Here is a 20,945-nt window from a genome sequence, read left to right as displayed (position 1 = left end):
GTTGTGCCACATGGCAGCTCTGGCCCAGGGAATTTAGTGCAGTATTTGTGTGTGGGCAGCGGAGCAGCCTTGCTGGGTGCCACTCAGGGCTTGGAATGAAATACAGTGCCTGCAGGAATCTGAAAGGAGCCTTTGCTTAAAGCCCCCCCAAGATCTCAATCCACTTCTGTCTTGAATCCCTCAGTGAGTGCAGATGAGGGAAATTACAGACTCCCTCAGGGGCCTGTCTCCTCATGGGATCTATAATACGGTTGCACTACAGCTTTCAGTCATCAACCCTTTTTCAGTACATAGATGCTTTAATTCAGTCACTTGGGGAGGATTTCAAACCAAACTCCAGGAATGACAGTGCCTCTGGCAAAGGTTGGACAAAAATACTTTTACCTTTGTGTAGAACTGGTAACATTTTTTCATACATAGGTGTTTTTTCTGCCTTCATTTCTTCCTTTTGTTTGCTGCATCCATTTAGTGCCCTTGAAAAGAATAATTTTGTATCCTGCATTTTCAGCCCCGAGCACTACAGATTTGAGAAGAACCCTTCAATTTTTCAAGTTAAAAACCACCAAAACAACCAGTTAAGAAAGTTTATTCACGTTACGGCAAGCCTTGAGCAGAAAGGAAGTCACAAGTGTGGTTAGCTGAAAAGCAGAGAACACTGAAACCCTTTACCAAGAACACGTGGTGTGGTGTGTCGCTGGTGAGACGGTTTCAGGTGAACATCTGTCCAGGAAAGCAGGTGCTGGTGCTCCAGAGCAGCTGGTGCAGGGGACACCAAGCCACCTCACAGCCAGTGCACCTGGAAATGCTGCACCAGGGAGCACAGGGACCTGCAGCCACCATGGAGGCAGGTGGGTTAATTTTATACCAAGGTTTCTTCTGAAGCTGGTGGGAAGAGGTTTGAACTAGAAATGACAACACAGTGGGAAGGCCTAAGCAAGCTAGGCAAGTTCAAGAGCACACTGACAATTCCCTGGTGTGTCTGATTGAAGAATTAATAAGCAAGGGTGCTCTGCTGGACCTCAGAATAAAGGAAGAACTGCTTGGAAATGTGAGGGTGGGTCAGTATTCAGTGCAGTGCCTGTCAGACAGTCGAGTTCAGGATCCTGAGAGGGGACAGTGGCACAAAAGGCAAGAGCACAACTCTGATTTTGAGAGAGCAGACTTTGGCCTCCTGTGAGATGGTTGCCTGACTTTCAGAGATCACCTGCAAGTGCTGAGGTCTGTCCCAAGCACAGAGAACAAGAGAGCGGCACACTGTTCTCTGTAGAGCTCACTGACAGGGTAAGAGAAAAAACACAAACTGAAAATCCAGATTCCACCTGAACACAAAAGACTTTTTTTTCTTTACTGTGGGAGTGCTCAAAAACAACTCAGTTGTGCAGAAAGGTGGTGGAATCTCACTCCATGGAGATACTCAAAACCCAACTTGGACACAGTCCTTGGTAACCTGCGCTAGCATACCAGCCAATTGCATTGATTCTGTGAAATATTTCCTGTTTTCTCAAATGCAAAAAGAGACACAGCTGCAGAAAGCTTGATGTGTGGGATAGAAAGGCAAGGTCACAAACTCCTGTAAGGGACTGGGGCTGTGCTGGAAAGACAGAGCTGGTCATCTGCTCCCCTACAAGATCCTTCCAGATTCATTAAATACATTGTTTACAGTGTTTATTCTGCCACTGATGAACAATTTTGCTCTGTTTGTTTCTCAAAGAGACACTTAAAATCTTGCTCATATTTTTTTAATCATTCCAATTGCCAGCTTCCTTCTGAGAGTGCCCTTGGTATTACCCAGCAGTAACTGAATGATTCCTGTTTGCTGTGAAGGTGACCTGCAAAGCAAAACAGTTTTCCCCATTCTATTTCTTTATAAAGAGACCAGAATTATTATTAATTTAGTTGGGTTTTCTAGCACCTTTTTTCCTGCTTCATTTTTGACCTCAGAACCATAAAGTGACAGCTGTGGGTAATGGAAGCACCAGCACTCTGACCTTGCTGGGGCTGTAGTCAGTCTTGCACAAACAGGAGTGCAGGGACTTGGGTGCAGGTGTGTCTTTATCCTCAAGTGCTTCCAGCAAATACCCTGGAACAATTGATAGGCTGGAAAAGGAGCCAGGATGCCAGGACAGCAATATACACTGTAAAAAGAAGAGAGAAATACATTGTCAAGATCTACAGTTCCTGGTCTTAAAAAAATGTTGATGAGCACCGACTGCATGAATGAGTCACACTGAGAGCACCAAAACTTTGCTCCTGCTGTTCACAGGAGTAACAGGGAGCACATCCAATAAACTGTGACTGCAGCCAAAGCATGAGCCCTTCCATGGCTGAGGGAGATGAGTGTCTCTGAGCCACTCAGTGTCCTACCACACAAACCAAATTTAGCCCGCAGTGAATGTCTACAGCAAGGGTTCCACTGATGAAGTTTAAATCATTTCCAAGCTCATTTGCTTGCTGCAGAACATTTTTCTTCTGGGTGAAAGCTGTGAGTGTTTCTAGGCTGAGATCCACAGGGAGGTTTCAGTCCAAAGCAAGATCAGGGTTGAGTTGTTAAAAGAGTTCTCAGCAGTTGAAGCCTGGCACAAGTCCCGTGCATCTCAACAGGGCTGGGATTTCACCCTCTGGCTGCAATGGAGTTACGCCAGCAGAGACATTGCTCCAAACTCCCTATTTCTGTCAGTTGCTCAGTATTCAGTGCTACTGGAGTCCCAAAGTAGATCTTCCCACAAGAAATCTGCCAGCAAGAGCAAAAGCTAATGTGTAATATTTTATTGTATAGAGATTAAAAATGTACGGATGCCTGCAAACGCCACCTTTCACCGAGCCTTCCCAGCCCATTACCATATGTCTGACAAGCCCCTAAATTAAGCTACAGGTTCAGGTTTATAACACTGATGACACTTCAGCTCTCTAATGGCACATCAGTGTGTGTTTAACAAGCTGGCAGCCAGTCTGCCAGTCTGGAGACCCCAGCAAACAGTAGTTTGGTGTCTTCAGCATCAAAAACACACCATATTCTGCCAGCAAGGTCAGTATTTCCCCAGGGAAACAGGAGTGACGCCTGGGAATGGCACACAGGTTTGAGAGGAACCTCATCCAGAAGTGGGGCAGGTGCACTGGGGAATCCCCACTCTGTTGCGGTCCTGTTCCTGACACAGGAACACTTCCAAGCTGCCTGCTGCCCTCCTGCCTCAGGGCAATGTACCTGCAGGATGCCTGAAGCAGGAAGGTGCCTGTCCAGTGTCTGATGCCAGGATTCCAGGCAGCTCCATCTACCTCCCTAGCTGTTAGCTAGGAAAGCTAAATGAGTACCAGAGCACTGTAAATACCACAGGAAGAAAAAAAAAAGGCAAACAAACAAAGCAAACAATCAGAATTTGCAGCATTCTTATTCTTTCCAGAGGAGCCACGTGCTGGTGCGGCTGCACTAATGTAGTCTTTTCTTCCACACACTTTAGCAGATGTTTTCATCTGAGAACCCAGTCCTGCAAGGTGTCTTTGGAAGTTACTCATTTCCCTCTTTTGATGAATCCCTCACACATCAGTCAGATGACTTACACGAAATCACTGATGTGGGGCAGTTCTAGGTCAGCTTTCCTGCTCAGCTGTGAATCAGCTTGAAGCAGAGGAATTTGGGTCTAACTTTGCCCCATACAGATGGGGAGCATAGGAGCTGTTGCCTCCTTTTCCACTAGAGCTCCAAAGGGCAAGTCTCAAAGCCCACCACCATTCACAACTGCAGTTTCTTGGGTCTCTGGTGAGTGCTGTAAGCAAAACTGTGACCTCTCAGCCTAGAACCTCCATCAAAGTGATATTTAATTAAAAGGTTTAACGAGTGCAGATGGAGGGATTAGCACTTTCCTACTGTAGCTGTGCCAGAATAACCCACACTGTTCACAGGGACTGCAGTCACAGTCACCTAAACCAGTTCAGTAACTCCTGCTTACATAGGAAAATAGATACCAGCTTTATGCCAACAAAAATGTGGAGTGATCCCTTAAACTGCCCCACTGCCAAGGCTGATAGAAGAGACAAACACTTCAAGTTGGAGGATGAGGGCAGTTCCAGTGGGATGCTGGGCTCTGCCAAACCTCTGCCTTCCCGAGTGAGCCGAGTTCTTGTTTCACACACTCACAGGACAGTCAGCACTGGGGGTTGTGTGAAGCAGCTCAAAAGCCTTTCGGATACCAGCAGGTTGAGCCCTTGCCTATCAGTTTTAGCCAGGGGAGGCAACATTTCAGAAGGCTTTGCAAATGCCTTCTCCTTTTGCCAGCCCTGTCTCTTCTAGGAGTGATTCCCGCAGTCCGTGAGCTTGTCCCATGGCACCCCTGCGACAGCAGTGCGTTCCCTTGGAGATCAGAAGGAGCTTGTAACTCCTTCCACTGCAGGAAGGGTTTTTCATCTCACCTCTTCTCCAGTGCCTGGGGGAGGTATGCAGACACACCACATCACCCTGTCTGCCGCCTGGCTCCAGAGCCTAATGGGCTGGAAGTTCAGCCTTGTTCTTGCATCATCTCACGCTGACCTTCAAAAGAAAAATAGGGGATTTATGTCCAGGAAGGAGGCTTTGAAAATTTAATTTGGTTTGGATTTACTTTTCGAGATAGGGATTTGTATTTCTTTTCTATATTCTTGGGGGTTTTTTGTTGTTTTTTCCCCTGTAGCAGTATCGGCTTTTTTCAAGAAATTTGGTGGTGGTCTTAACAATATGGACTTCTGCCTTTCTCAAATCTTAATAAGCAGTAGGGTTTGTTAAAGATGGAAAAAACCCCAACCTTCCCCACAGGTGTGTTGTCCCTGGCCTGCCAGCAGTGCTCCGTGTGTGACAGCTGCATTCCTGTCCTGCTCTAGCGAGGCAGAGGCAGCTCCAAAACCTGGTGGAGGAAGGGGGTGCGGTGGCGGGATGAGTACCTGGGAACACCAGCCCTCCCCTCGGTGCTGTGCTGGGATGAGTACCTGGGGATGCCAGCCCTCCCCTCGGTGCTGTGCTGGGATGAGTACCCGGGAATGCCAGCCCTCCCCTCGGTGCTGTGCTGGGATGAGTACCTGGGAACGCCAGCCCTCCCCTCGGTGCTGTGCTGGGATGAGTACCTGGGAACAGCAGCCCTCCCCTCGGTGCTGTGCTGGGATGAGTACCTGGGAACACCAGCCCTCCCCTCGGTGCTGTGCTGGGATGAGTACCTGGGAACGCCAGCCCTCCCCTCGGTGCTGTGCTGGGATGAGTACCTGGGAATGCCAGCCCTCCCCTCGGTGCTGTGCTGTGCTGAGTACCTGGGGATGCCAGCCCTCCCCTCCGTGCTGTGCTGGGATGAGTACCTGGGGATGCCAGCCCTCCCCTCGGTGCTGTGCTGGGATGAGTACCTGGGAACGCCAGCCCTCCCCTCGGTGCTGTGCAAACAAAGCAGCCGTGCTGCCGGGGATGTGGCTCCCAGCTGACAGGCACCAGGCACGGAGCAAGCTCCTATCTGCACAAGAGCATGTAGACACAGCCTGGCTTGTTCAGCTTTGTGTTAACAGCAAAAAACAAATCCTAAGTGGACTAAACAAATCTCATCGTGGCAAAGTGCTTCATCAATTACTAATTCAGCCTCTGGCAGACTAATAGGGAATAAAGCTGTTTACCTGAGAGTATGACACATTTTTCTTTCTTGTCTTCTCCCTGTGGCACCTGTAGATAGATTCTGCTGTGCAAAGCTTTGTGCCAGTGACTAATGAGTAACAATTGTTGCAGAATTCTGTAAGCTGCATATCATCGCTGCTATTAAAGACATTAGGAAAAACCCTAAGAATCATCCACCTGGGCCAAAAAGTAAAAAAAATGTTCTTTCAGAACATCAAACCTGATGATGCAGCACATTTCAAGTGCCACTGGCAACAAGAAGAGGTTTTGTACCACAGCTTTTGTATTTTCACTTCCATTTTCTCACCATATATAATAACAACATTCCTGTCCAGGAGGGATAACAAAGGAAATTGTTCATTCTGAAAGCCATGAATATATGCTGAGTAAAATGGGTACTCCAAGTGGTCCTTTGGAATGAGCACCCCTGGGAAGGTACTGTTTGAAATCAAGTTGTTGTTTGGGATATTTTAGAAGAGGAATTAAAAAGCCTTACTCACAGTGATGTTTGAAGGAACCATTTGACTGCATCCTGTGTTGTTGCCCCATGTTGTGTGAGATGTGGGAGGGAATGGAAAAATAAATAGAGTACAGTGAAAGCTTCCTAGGGCTTCCCAGCTCTTGGGCTTGCTGATAACAGACAGTTCAGGAGCACAGGTTCCCAGATATTCCTGAATGATCCAGACAGAGCAGGGCAGAATAGGACTGTGCAGCCAGTGAGTTACTGGGAAAGAGGCATTGCACATGGAATTCAAACACAACTGAAAGGCAGTGCCCAGGAGGGGCAGAACTCCAGGTGATGAGGCCATGGCACACCAGGGACAGGGCCAACACGGCCATGGCACACACAGGGACAGAGCCAGCCAGCTCCATGTGATCCCACAGCAATCCCAGGCACAAAAGCTGTGCAACAGGCTCTCGGGTTACCAGTGCACGTCACCAGCCTCAGAGCAGCTGGGTGAACGTTCCCTCCTGGCATCCCACACCTACCCACAGGTTAACCTTTAGAGCCTCGTTTAGGTCTCCAGGAGATCCTACATGACAACAGTGCCAGTGAAATAGGCACCAGGTACTCAAAGGGGATTTTACCTACACCAGTCAGTCTGTATCCATTGTCTCGGTGGATGCAGCTCCACTTCAGGAAAGAGGAGTGTGCTTCTTCCCTGGCACTGCTGGGGAAATAGTTAATCCCAAGCCACCAGATGCCTTCACTGCTTTCATTTAAAGGGGTTTGCCAACTGGGTGCATTTCCACTGTTGTAAAACTAGTACTACAGGAAATAATTATTGTTTCTGTTCTGCTGGGTCTTCTTGACCAATAAAAGGCTTTAGTAATAGTAAAATATAAGGTAATGTCTCAGTGTAGTAAGTCACTCCCTTCCTGTTACCATTAGATATGTACAAAGGAGAGCTAAAGCTTAAGTTTTTGAATGGACTAATTTTTTGTGTGTTCTTAACCATTAAGATATTCATGCTGCCCAGAACACGTCTTGATGAGGTTAAACCTTTTCTAAGAGTCTAATCTTTGCTGCAGAGTGGTATTAGAATATAGAATATATTTTCTGCAAAAGAATAATTAATTATTGCCATTTAGCTTAACAAGAAAACACAAATAAAGTCTTTTATAAATAGCCAGAGGACCAAAAACTCCAGTTAATTCAGCTTGCAATTGTATTATCTGTTGGTGCCATAGTTTCATTATGTTCTCCAGGCAAGCCAGACAATACTGAAATCTTAGCACACAAGAAAGTTATTTTGTATTGCAGATATTTCATTACTGATAAAATGAATAGCATCTTATACCCATTTAGCATCTTCCATAGATGCTTCCACAGGAGGCACATCATCTGTGTGTTGTCATTTAGTCATCCATCTCTTACGACAGAGCTTCAGCTGCTGCGATGCAGAATTGAGAGACATCAACACCTCGATAACACAGTTCAGTAACCCCCCAAGTTAAACCCTGATTCATGTCAGATGCCATGTAAAAGAAGATACATAGTGACACACATCATGAATATTTTTGTACAAGTTTTCCATATTCAGGCTCATTTTTATCTTGTGTTATATCAAGAGTTTTTTAAAGTTCCCATAAGCCAGGCTTTAACCAGATGTTAACTTCAGAAACTTGATGGCACCATTTGGGTTTTGAAATCCAGCCCAGTATTGGAACTATAATGAAGCTCTTCAATGTGTATGTTACCTTAAGAAACCTCCCCATGGCATTTGTCAGCCTAGGTACCAAGGTGAAGTCGTGGCCAGAGGTGTGCATCTGCACATCTGCAGTGCACAGGGACCATGGAGCAGTACCAAGATCTCACTGCTGACTGCAGTTTGTTTAATCTGTCAGAGCCTCTGCTGTGGATGCTCAGCCCAGGAAACCCAGCTGAACTCCCAGCAGTGGGGGCCACCCCTGCAGTTCCCCTCAGCCTTCTCTGAAGCCTGCAGGGCAAGGGAGCTCCCTTCTGACGGCCTCCCTGCACGCCAGTGGAACCATGGCGTCATTTCCCTTCCTGCTGTTTAATTTTCCAAAATGCACCTGTGCCAACACAACTAGGTTTCTTTTCCAGCCAGATAAGAAGTGGCTTTTCCTACTGCAATGTGTTTGCTTCCCTTGAGTTAGGAATTGTGATCTTTACATACATTTATTTATCCCTGTCATGTTGCTGTATTCCTGAACAGGAATGTCAGTAAATCCTGAATTAAGGTTAAAAAACCCAACCGACCACTACTGTATTACCCATTCCAGGTTTCTCTCTCAAATTTTTATCCTTCACCTCTGCAGCCACTGAGTCAGGTGGTCACTCCGCTGGAGAACTCATCTCAGCTTTGCAGCTTTCCTTAATGAGCAGGTAGCAGAGCAACAGATAATTAGCCATGAGTGTGGTGTGTTTCCAGCCAAATGATGCACCTGTGGGGGTGCAGGGAATTCACGTGGAGCATATGTCACACAAGCCACTCCATGATCCCATTACGACCACGCAGGCTCTTCCTGGGAGAGCTCACCGGGTTACCCAACAGCAGCAGAGAGGTGTGAGACACTCAGAGCACTGTTTTGGTAGCCACCCTCTAATTTCATGGGCTGGATCTGGCATGGAGGTACCTGGGCTGCAAATCGCAGACCAGGTGAAGGGCAAATCAGAAGACTCAGGCTTTGTATCAGCCATCACTCCCCTGAGCCCAGCAGCAACACTGATAACATTGGCAGGAAACCCATTGCTAAGGGTGCATCCTGCAACTGAAATCTGCAGTGGTGGCTGATGCAAAACACTTGCTTTCTTTCATGTCAAGACCCGAGAGTGAGAAATACTAACTTTTACCACAGCTTCAGCAGAGATATGCCAAAACAAAACTGTTCCAGGTCCATGGTAATTTAATAATTTTCCTTTAGTTTGTCAAATAGAATAAAAAAACTCCCCAAAACAGTTGATTTTAGCTCAGCTTGGAATTAACAGGTACCTACCCAAGCTGCCAGAGTACTTCTTAGAAACTACATTTATTTCATGTCTCTATTCTCCTACATGGACCATGTTCCCCCATTTAATTTTCCATCCTGCTGTCCTCCCTCACCAGTGACAGGGCCTCATGTGGTTTCCTTGGCTACAACACAGCACAGGAGTCACTGCCCTGCTGGAAGCCACAGAGGAAAATTGAGAACACAGGGTATCCAAGCCACCAGTTCCCATGGACACTGCCACTGCTCAGGCAGGGGACTTCTCTTCCTGGCTGACCTGGCAAACACAGCCTCAGCATTGCAGAGCCATCATCTTTTTCAGCAAGGAAAACACCTCACCTGGGGGAAAAATTGTCAAAGAACCATAGGTTTCCATGGGATAAAATTTGTTGTTACTAGCTCTCCTGCCAAAAGCCCACTGAGCCATGTCCAGAGAAGTCAGCAGGGAGTGAAGGCTGCCCTGCACGGTGCCCTGTCAGCAGCAAAAGGGACAGCCATCAGCAGTGACCAGGAAAGCAAGGTAAAAACAAAACCCCCAAACACAATCTGACATTGAATGCCATGACACCATCAGTGGAGCTTTCCTGGGCTTCCTTATCAGGCCTGACAGCTCTGCACAAACCCTGCCAGCCTGTGCACTGCACGGCAGTGTCCCCAGGACTGCCTGGCCCCCAGCACACAGCTGTGCTGGCCCAGCAGCCAAAGGGCTCATTCTGCTCACAGGGGATCACTTGTTTGAGGAATCAGTCACTAGACACCAGGTAGTTTCCACAGCTGGTAATTAAGCCAATTTGGACATCCAAAGGGCAGTTCTCTTGCCAAAGTGCAGCAGCTCCTGGCAGCCAGCCCTCCCAGCTCTCCTGCATCCTGCTGTTGCCATGGCAGCACGCAGGATGTGCACCTCAGTGCTTATTAGGCTCCAAGAAGCATTTCCCATGTGAGCAGGGCTGCACAATCACAGGCACATAACTGTTAAGCCATCATGGTATGAAAATTAGCCATGGCCACAATTACCCAAAACTTGAAAAGCTGGAAGAGCGCTCATCTTTGTTCATTGGCTGTCCCCATTTAAGGCTTTATCTCTTGACTTGCAAAACACTCCAACAAGCAGTGTCTGCTACAGGTAAACAGACATCCTTTTGACAGAGGAGCCTTCTTCCCTTTCCTTTCACTGTAATTCCTTTAATATTTACCCCACATGCAGTGTTTATTCTGCAGTTAGAAAGGAGATTCATCTGCTGTGGCTGCCCTAGCAAACCCTTGGAATTGCCAGCAGCAAGTGTGAACTCCATTGTGACCTCCTGGGTCCGTAAAGCCTGTTGCTCTCAGTCATACTCTGCTGTTTTAGTTTTTTAGGATTCCACAGATGCCAAATTAATCTTAGTTTACAGGCAGGTCAAAGACACTCCTCTGAAGCCAAGAGAACTACTTGGACAAGTAGGGCCTACTTGCAGAGAAAGGATTACTGGTAGAAATAGGGATTAAAAGCCTGAAGCCATTGGACTGTAAGTCTCTCTCTTGCTGTGTCAGGTCTCGATTATGTAAACTGGCCACTGGAGCTGAAAGCCTCCCCGGGTGATCACAGCCCCACCTACATTCGCCCAGGGTTACACTTGGGGCTTTTAAAGTTTCTGTCATTTTGGAGGACACCCAAGCCTAATTACAGCAGGGACTGGGTGCTGCCAAATGCACAAAAGCTGCTCAAAATGTCTTCATACTGAAATATTGCAAAAGGGGCTCGCTGAAGCTGAGCAGTTGGTCCAGCTCTGGCTCCCTGCAGAGGGGAGCACTAAGGAGTGAGGCAGTGACAGGCAGTGACAAAGCACACATGGCAGTGACCCCTTCAGGGCTGTCACAACACCCTGCTAGAGCCTGCACTAGCTGGCTGACACAAGGGTCCTCCAAAACACATGGGGGGCGAGGTCACTGACAGGTGCAGGGTGACCCAGTGTGTTCATCTGAGACGTTTGCAGCAGAGGGGGAACGCTGCAATGTTGGGTCATGTCACACAGCCCCTGCTTTGGCTACAGTCTGGGCTGCTGCCCTGCCTCCTGTTAGCTGGGGCACAGGAATTTTGCCCTGATGTCTGTGCCGGATGGGGGCTGCCTCTGGGTAGGACTGTCCTGCACACCTCGCCTCAGTCCTGCCTTCTCTCTGCCCATGCACAGTGCTCCTCAGGGAGGACCTGCAGCCTGCTAGAGACTGCTCTGCTGGCAGGACCTACAACCTGCGAGGGATGGGGAGGAGCAATGGGAGAAGGTCCACACAGGGACAAGCTGAGAGCCTTTTCCTAGGAGCCTCCAGCAGCAGCAGCGTTTCAAACCCCCACGTATGTGCAAGCTGGTATTTCAGCCTGCAGGTTGCTATGGACAACCAAAGATTTCTAAACAGCAGAGCCCCAACACTCTGTACACTGCAGTAACGCTGGGCATTTCTGTTCCCAAGAGCTCCATGTGGAAAGTAAGGAATACTGCCATCACTTCCCAACTGAAGATGCAGAAACTTCAATCCCTCAGGTAGCCCCCACCCATTTAAATGCTCTGACACCTGAAATCAGCTCCTCAAACATGCAGCCCCTTCAGACAGCCCCCACCACGGCAGTGCAAACTGTGTGGCAGCAAGTCACTGGGGTAAGAGCATGTTCTAGGGAGTGACAGGGGAATGAATGGGGGAAAGGTCCAGAAATGGCAGGTCTGAGCTGACTGCACACCTGACCTGCAGGTGGGATCTCTCCTTTGCAAAGGGCCTGCCACCAAGGCATGTGTTCCCTGGCCACCCGTTCCCTTGGCAAGGGGAGTGTCCTTCCCAGCTGAACAGGGCATAGCAGGGCTGCTCTTACATGACTGCACACACAGCTAGGGCTGCTCACAGAGCCACGACAAGATGCAGAGCCTCTAAGACCCCCCCATCCATCCAGCTGGCATCTGCCACGTGCAGCCCATCCTCACAGGGTGTCAGGAATGAAGGAAACACACCCACAAGTTCTTTCTTCAGATCTGTCTCATGAATATTAGCTTGGTGTTATCAAGGCTGTGCCTTCTGGATGCAGGGGTGCTGTTGCCTGCAGTAAGAGTAGGGGGAACAAGGTAGAGCAAAATGCGGGAGGTCTGTGGCAGACTTGGGTCTCCAGAGCCTGCTGAAAGCATTGCAGTTGCTGTCAGGACCAAGATAACTGTGAAATGTAGTTGCCCCATTTTAAGAGGTGAAAATGCCCATACAGTCTGCAGTGGCAGAAACTCACCCCCCGCAACCTCTTGCCATAAGCACAGAAATGCATTTTCATTTGGTCTAAAATGAAAACTGTGATACAGAAGTTTGCAGAACAGTTAGTAAAAGCACAATCTGAACCACTCTTTGGCTTGGCATGGGGAAAATGCCAAGGAAAAAGATCTAGGAGTAGATTTTGCTTATCCTACTCCATCTATACTCAATGCATGTCCTCCTTTCTTTCAGCAGATCTGCAAAGTGCCACCTAATTTATCTTCCCACCAACACAGGCACAGAGAGCATACCTCCATGATTAATGGACTTTTACACTCGAGGAGTTGGTTACATTGCAGCAGACAATGAGAAATTTGATTACCACTAATACGATATTGACACAAATGTCAATGCTCCAAGGTACACAATATCATCTGGAATCAAGGATCCCTTTCATCATTGTTATTTTTGTTTGCTTCTTCCATTTTAATATGCTGTTGCTGTGTGTATTACCCAAATACTCCAGAGTAAAACTACCTGGGGACAATTTGGTTTTTATGGAACACTTCATTAAGTAGGAGGCACCTTTAACAAAAAGGTGTTTGTGCTCACATAGCCCCGTTATCATTTAAATACACAATACTCCAGCTGAAAACTGTGGTCAGCTGATGCCTTTACCTTAGTGATAACCAATCTGTTGTTTTATCAAAGTCAAATATAGCAGGAAGTGAGAATAATGGCTTTTTCTTTTTTGTCCCTGGAGAATTGTACTGATCAAATCAGCCAAATCTTGACCAGTCAAAAATTAAATTAAGCTTGGCAATCATGTCATATAGCCAAACAACTGAGGCAGCCAGATCCACAGGTGGGATGTCTCCTTGCAAAAGGCTCACACAGCATGAGCAGAGGCTGCAGCTGGCCAAGGCTTCTGTTTCCCTGGCCACCTTCCTTCCCAGCTGGGCAGAGGCTCAGCAGGGCTGCCCTGTCTGATGGGAGCAGTGAGAGGCTGAAAGGCTTTAGACTCAAATGGCTTTGCTGGTTCTGGATTTCCTTGGCCAGGCTGCTGCTTTTGGACTGTGGGGCCCGACTAGGACCTTACCTCCTGCCCTCTGTTTCTGGCTTGAGAGATGGAAATGGGTCCATGAAGAAACCCAGTTACCCTCACTGAGTAATCATTAAATTCTTCAGGAAAGAATTAGCTTAGCTTCCAACACAAAATTTTAGGTACTGGAGAAACAGGGTGGGAGAAGAAGCAGAGTTTTTGGGGATGAGGGCTCTTAGTGGAACCCATGCAACCATTACAGTTCTTAAACTCAGCATGGAGGCTACACAGGAAGTCATACCAAGCCTTGAAGCTGATCTCATTTCTATCCAGAACCCAGAGCAGAGGAAGAGGAGCAGGAGGCAGGGGAGCGTCAAGCCTTATAACCAAGTGGCAAAGCTCACTCATCACTTCAAAGCTGTGCTTCAAGAAATGAAAGCAGAGCCCAGGCAAAATAAACACAACCAAGCTTATTTGGGAAAAACCTGACTGGAAACTGGCAAAACCAAAACACCTAAAGAGATAAAGAAATTTAAAAGTAAACTCTCTATACTTTTTATTAATACATTTCAAGTTCAAAGTCTGTAAAACCATTTGTAACCACCTGAAAGGAGCAAAGTGTGAGATAGGAGTGTATTGTGAGGCTGCTCAATAATCTCCTTGTCTGTAGTGCTGCAGGATGCAATAGGGTGGTATCTGCATCCAGCCTCCTTGGAGCAATGGACTGGGGCACTGCCCAGAGGGGGTGTGAAAGGATGACACAGAAGCTCACACTGGTAAATAAAACAGAAAATAACTTCCCACAGGACACTGGAATTATGTTCCTGCTGCTCATGCTGCCAGTATCAACTCCATTAAAACAACCATCTTCTTTTCTCCTTCAGACATTACAGCCTCTGACTTGTTTCATCTGACGAACACGTTACACCTCCTGGCCAGCAATCACTCACGTGGCCATTTCCTTCTTCCTCAAGGCCTAGAAGTTCTCACAACCTAGTGTCATCATAGGTTTACTGTTTATTGGTAAAGCATGTTTAAAATCCAAAAAGAAGGAACTGAGTCAGAAAAAGCAGCAATTTGATACTACCTACAGGCTTGGGAGAGTCAATTTTATAGATCAGGAACACAGTTCAAAAGAACAGGGTGAAAAAGGCTGATTCTGAGTCTGCCCAGGTGTTCTCCAGCCATACAAAGTCACAGGACAGCTCTGCTCTTCCCAGATCATGTTCCAACTCCCAGAATATTAAAAGGGAGGCAGCAAAGATCACTACACAATGGCTGGTCATTAGTTGAACCTACCAGAGACAAGAGCTACAATCACACCAGTGAATATAAAAACTGTATGGAAATGCCATCCTTTTCACACCTCAGGCTGTGCAAACAGGCAACAGCTGTGACAAGGAACAACATTCCCTTCCTCATCACTGGAGTTTAAAACACAGTCAGACAAGAACCTGCCTGGTGAAGGCAATGCCAGTCCTGCCCTGGGGCAAAAGGGGAGCCTGGATGACTTAGAAAATGTTCCCCAGGCCGTGTCTGCTGCAGCCATGCATGTGCAGCACTTCCCACTGCAGTGCTGGCTGTCCAGCAGTGTGTGTGTGCTGGCAGATGAGATCACGGTTACTACAGTAACCACGGCGCCTTTCTTTTCCTCAAACTGTAAGTATGCCCAGCTCACACGTTTGAAAGCCTGCTGCTGCCAGGCTCTGCAGAGTAGCCCTCAGCCAGACAGCAATACCAAAATTTGGTCCTTGTGTGGGCACTGGTGGCATCCTCAGTACAGAGCTACAGAGCTGAGCTCTCACAAGAGCTTTGGGGGAAAAAAAAGGGAAGAATGCCTCCACAAATCTCCTCCCTCCAAATTTCAAACCTCCAGGTTTTAAAAATGGCAAATTAAAACCTAAGTGAAATAGGTACAGAGAACCAGGATAACCAAGAGCATGAAGGGCTCTCCCTGGCAGGTGGGGAACAATGTGGTAATTATGCCAGGAGTGACATGACTGCCACCATCACCAGTCCTTTATTACGAACTTCTCATACCTTCTCTCAATGAACTTCTCTCAGGCAGCTCCACTCAGCACTGACTCCTTCTCTCTGCATGCCTGGCTAACCCCAAGCTGTCCCTTTCCCAGCCACCCAACCCTGTCTGTCCCTCACAGCATCTTCTTACCTTGTCTGTCCCTTGTACAACCACATGTCCCTTCCTCCTCACAGCGCAGCCAGCAGCCTCCATCCCAAACTGCAGCACACCTTGAATCTCAAGCTCCAGCTCACTCTGGACCAGCTGACCCACTCTTTCATAACCCCCATCCTCATTGGGCAGGCAAGGCTGTCTCCACTCCTCAGTAATCAGTACAGCTGTAATTCACTGGGAAAGATTGCCTTCTGAACTATGCTTACAAACCATCCTCCCACAGAACAAGCCTGGTGTGAGGCTGGGACTTGCTGTGCACCCTGTAAATCAGACACATGGACTGCCCTCTACAGTGTGCATTAGACTGTGCATGGGTGGCATGTTCCTAAATCACTGGGATTGCTTTACAATTCCAGCTGCACGTGTAACTAACCCTCCCACTTAGCCCTGTTCTTTGAATCTAAGTGTGAGAGCTTGATCTGGCACATTTATCCTTATTTGCCTTAAACATTTCTCCATTGCTTTACATTTACTTTCTGTAACAGAGAAATAAATGTTATTCTTCCTTTGGTAACCTGTGAGTCCTCTATTGGTACTCGTATTGCTGACAGGGATAGTCGCTAATGCTCCTAATCCTCCAGCCCTTATTTGGGGAGTCATTACATGGGAAAAATTCATTTTGAATCATCAGACTTGGCCTGAAATTGAAGTGAACTGATGGAGGATTTATTCACCCCAGATGAGCATTAAATGCTCACCAGTAAGAGCAAAGACTCTCTAAACTGGCCCTTATTATGCAAGTGGGACTTCTCACTTCGCCTCCCAGTGCTGATCAACTGCAGAGATCACCCCAAGGACATTTCTACTGCCAAGCAAGTCTGAAATTTTTATGCATTTATTGATGCCTGGTCTTATGCCTTGTATCCCATTTTCATTGCCATATGTAAAACTTGGGGATTTCCCCTTTGCCCTGTGACATTGTTCCACAGGAATGTACTTCATAGTGCTGGGCACATCTAACAGGATCAGAGTCCCCTTTTCCCCAGCACATAGTTTCCCATCCTATTATATTTATGCCTTTGCCTGACTTTCTCTGCCAGCACATTTGTTGTGAGATAACAGCCCTTGGGGGCAGATAGTTCTTATATTTTCTTCATGCCTAAAATAATTGTACCTACTTATTAAAAAGCTCACTGACAGTATGATACAATAACCTTTGTGATTTATTTATCTTTCAGTGGGCTTTAGAGAGAGCTACAGCTTCTTTTCCAGCTTTGTGCTGTGTAGTCCATCATCAAATGCAGTGCTGCGCTCTGATGTTTGCAACATCCTACAACACGAAATTGGTCTTTGAATTACATTTATTCTACCCTTATCTCGTTGATTTACCGGTTCCTCAAATATTTGATTCCTTAGACTATCTTAATTGAAGATTCCTCCTGCCTGTATTTCCTTTCTCTGCTGTTCTACAGAGAACAACACTCTCCAAACAGCACGTTTACACTGTCTTCCCCACCTTCTGTGTACACCACCATTCCTGCTTTTCCCCATCACTTTAGCCTTTAAAAAACTCCAAGCAAAAGATTTCAAGGGTACCAAAACCAGCTGGATTCCACAATGAGTTTTTTCCTTTTCCCCAAGGAAAGCCTGCCTTCTGAAGGCACAAGCAAAATGTTTATAGGCAGTAAGGAACCTCCTTAAGATCCCTTGTCCTTGTCCTGTTCTTATCCCAGTATTTTTCTGATAACCTGGCATGCAAGGCACAAGGTGCTGCTGATTCCAGACCTCTGCTCTGCAGTGTCTCAGCACTCACAGAGCCCAGCATGGAAAGTGAGAAGAGCCCCAGCAGATTGAGACAGCAGAGATGAGGTTTTTCCCAGACAACAATGAAGCTTTGCTAGCTCAGCCCTGCAATCAGTTGGATCTGTACCTGCGAATGAAAAGCAGATGAAAAGATGTACAAATTTAATCTGCTGGATGGTGTTTGTTTTTTCAGTCAGGTAACTGGAGTATGGGATCTCGCATCACAGAGCAGGCTAACAACCCAGAGTCTAAGTAAGCAGTAGCAAAAAGCAAAACGGAAAAGGAACAGGTTCTTCCAGAAAAACAGAAAAGGCAGTTCCTAAATGTATTAAAGGCAGACACACATGGGGCTGGTACAACTCAAGGGCAATGACTAAGAACTTCACTTTATGATCTCTCCTGCACCATACCAACCTTTTCCATAAAGTAAAATTTATTGGCAAGGATTTACACCAATTAATTCTAAGCATTCCTTTGATTGGTTTAACCCTTCTAGGTTTTTTAATCTCTCACTGTCTCCTGTTTATCTGCAAAAGAAAGAAGGGACATGGAGCACCCGATTATCTCCTCACAATATCACAATGCATGGCATGGTACATGATAGCCCTCCTTATTCTTTTCTAGTACCTGTTAAACTTTCCCAGGGCTACTAACACATTTGCAGACAAATTTTGAAGCCTCCAACAAAAAAAAAAAAAATCCAGAATTATGTCTTGTTGGATTTTTTTAAATTATATCCAAAGAAGGCAACTAATAATGACCACAAATAGGAAAGCTTTGCCTGAAGTTGCTAATAATATTCTATCATCTTATCTTTAAATTCTTTTTTGTGGATTAGAGATGCTAATAATTATGAATCCCCCAGCTTCATTTTATCTAGTACAGTAACATAATCAAAATCATTCTGCTCTAAACTCTCTATAGCAAATCCTCTTTTTAAAGCCCTTGTTCAACGTTCTCCCTCATTTTAATTTTCTTTGCTGCTGCTTATTATGCTAAAGCCTAGCATCTCAAAACTGAACTGTAGCATTAACTGTTTTTTCAGCACAGACCATACCTATTCTTTCTGGATATTAATGCTGTAAGTATATTTTTAAATACCAGGCTGCCTGCAGTGAATGCCTTGCATTCCCATTGTGTTACTGTAAATACCATTATTATGAAGAAATGATTGACTTTGTTTAACGTACTGTTCAAATAGTCTGCAGAGATGTCTGTGGTGCCAGTGTCATTCTCTTGCTTTAATTATCATTTTAATCATCCGTGATCTTCCATTTGTTTGTGCAGTAAGATAGAAAAAAAATAATTATCACAAAGCACTGAAATTATGTCTTAGTATTATTCTTTTTTATTATTGATTTGTGCTGCACTCCTGCTCACTCACTCTGCTAGATCCTCTGTTTCCAAGCTGCTCCTAAAAACCCATCTAATGGTACATCCTAAAATGGCCTGCTGCATCCTAAACCCATCTAAATTCCCCTGCCCTGTGCTCATTGGCAGGGTGTTTGCTGACTCGTTTGGGCTTGGCCTTGCTGCACCCAGAACAGCTCAGAACCCACAGCTCCAGACCTCTCAGAGCCCTCTCTGTGGCCAGTAGCCCACACCAGCTGTCCTTCCCAGCTTGTGTCACACCACACCCTTTGCTTCCAGCTCTAGATTCCCACCAGAAGGGAGATGGAAGAGCCCAATCTCCTGTGAGTTATCTGCCTTTAACACTGCTTCCATTCTATCTTTGGCAGGCAGATCCAGGGGAGCTTGCATCTGCTCTGCCACCACGATGTGACACCGGTCCTGAGACAGCAGATTGGGGCAAAGCACCTCTTCATCACACAGCAGGCTCACCTCAGGCTGCAGCAGAGCACACAAAGCTCTGTTCTGAAGGACCAACGTGGGGTCCCTTCAAGCCCACTGGAAGCTCTGACTCGGATCCTGACCACGGGCACAGCAAGGCATCAGTCACCCCGGTGGCTGTCATTGCCTTGCAGCAGGTTTAGCAGTTTATCCTGATGTAAGGTACAGCTCTGTTTCTAAATTCAACACCCAGGCATGCAAGGGAAGCAGTGAAGCCCTGTTAGCAGCTCCCCTCTGTGAGGCAGAAGACCCTGTAGCAGCACACTGTAATTATAAGCCACTGAACTATGGAATGTCAAAAATAGCAGAAAACACGGGATTTGTGGGATTTGCTGTATTAGTTCCTCAGAAGGAGATTCACTGATAGGTTTTGACAAAAGCTGTCTTCCCCTGAATATAGATGTCAGGCTGCAATCAGCAGATCCCTGCTAGCACAGGCACACGTACAGGGCAGGCAGGCTCCCTGCAGAGGCACAGCAAAGGAACCTGCAGCACCTCTGGGCTGGCTTTGGGGGCTCAGCATTCCCAGCCTGCACGTGCCACACACAGACAGGGCTGTGCTCATCTGAGAGCACCTTCAGGCAGGTTAAAAACCAGCCTCATAAGAACATGTCTCAAGTCTGAACACAGAAAATCTGGAAAACACCTTGAAACTCATGCTGGGTGACTGAGTCTTCTGCTCCCCACAGCCTGAACTCGAGGAGGGACATGAAGGACTCCCTGGCCCTTTCCCAAACCTCTGCTGCACCTGGGCAAGGAAAACATGACTGATTGTAGGGAGCAATACCAGAGCTGCAGAACCCGACCCCCTCAGTCTGCTCAGCCACCTGCAAAAGCACCAGCTCACCTGCCTGTGTTCAGCTGGGAAGTCAGGAAAAAAGTAACTCCCACCTGATTTCTGATTAGTCTTTGAAAGCCTGTGCACCCTAGAGAGCCTGCAGGTCTTCTGTAGGAGACAGAAAATAAATATTACCTAGAAACAATTAAAAAGATGCTTAGGCTGTGCTGCAGATTCATTTTTTTTAAAAATCCTCAAGGATGGCAGGTACTTGGGTATTCATTGTTAGCTCGTGTCCACACCTGGAAATGCAGCAAATTTCTGTTACTTTTCTGCTCCTGTAATTTCAATGAACAGGTGTTAGACGTGCTGCGATGTCACTTGATATTCTGCTTTTCTGCTTTTATCTGTGGGTTTCTTAGCTCGGTAGAAAAGGTTTCTCATCCTCCAGCGGGCTGCTGGCAGCTGCCTGCCCTCTCCTGGCAGCCCGGGGCTGCGGAGGAGGGATTTGCCCATCGGGAGCCGGTTTCATGAAGAGCCAGGGACCCAAAGCAGATCCACACAAAGGTTCTCACGGGCTGCAGTGTGTGCTGGACTTTTCCAGTCATGGACTAATCTTGTGATGTGAACTGTACCAGAATACTATGCTTTCAAATGTACCTGAAATAACCAAGTATTATAGCAACTCTAAAGCACAGAAAGGTAGAATCACAGCAAGGGGAGAGGGGCTTTTCTGGTATTTCTTGTATTTTACATCCAACAGCAAATAACATATCCATTTCCAGGACAGCTGTACCACGGATGTAAACACAAGTACATCAAGTACACCCACCAGAGATAAACATGCTCCCCAGGCAGCTACAAAGAAAGCATTAAGCTAGGGCTAAACACACTGAGCATGTCTTCACCTGTCTGATATGGGGAGCAGGCACCAGAGCGACCTGAAAAAAAGCAGGAGCTGCAGATGGAATAAAGATCTCACTGCCATCACAACCTGGGGCAAGGTCATGGGGTGAGGGGGCTCATTCTGCCCTCTTTTAGTTTAGAGCCCTTATAACCCCTTATC

The 20,945-nt window shown here is 46.8% G+C and overlaps 1 long non-coding RNA gene across 2 annotated transcripts; it reads right to left on the bottom strand.

The window, feature by feature from the left end:
* Positions 1–1,855: 1,855 nt before the first annotated feature.
* LOC116998829 lies at positions 1,856–5,449 on the bottom strand. 2 transcript variants are annotated; one of them, XR_004418467.1, is made up of 3 exons: positions 4,909–5,449; positions 4,405–4,522; positions 1,856–2,135 (listed from the first exon to the last, which is right to left on the bottom strand). It is a non-coding gene; the product is annotated as an uncharacterized LOC116998829 (long non-coding RNA). The 2 variants fall into 2 exon arrangements; XR_004418468.1 differs by having other exon boundaries at positions 4,954–5,449.
* Positions 5,450–20,945: the final 15,496 nt, after the last annotated feature.

The sequence above is a fragment of the Catharus ustulatus genome, chromosome 7 (assembly GCF_009819885.2).
Source record: "Catharus ustulatus isolate bCatUst1 chromosome 7, bCatUst1.pri.v2, whole genome shotgun sequence".
NCBI classification, from domain to species: Eukaryota; Metazoa; Chordata; class Aves; order Passeriformes; family Turdidae; genus Catharus; species Catharus ustulatus.
This window is presented reverse-complemented; position numbering and strand designations above follow the sequence as displayed.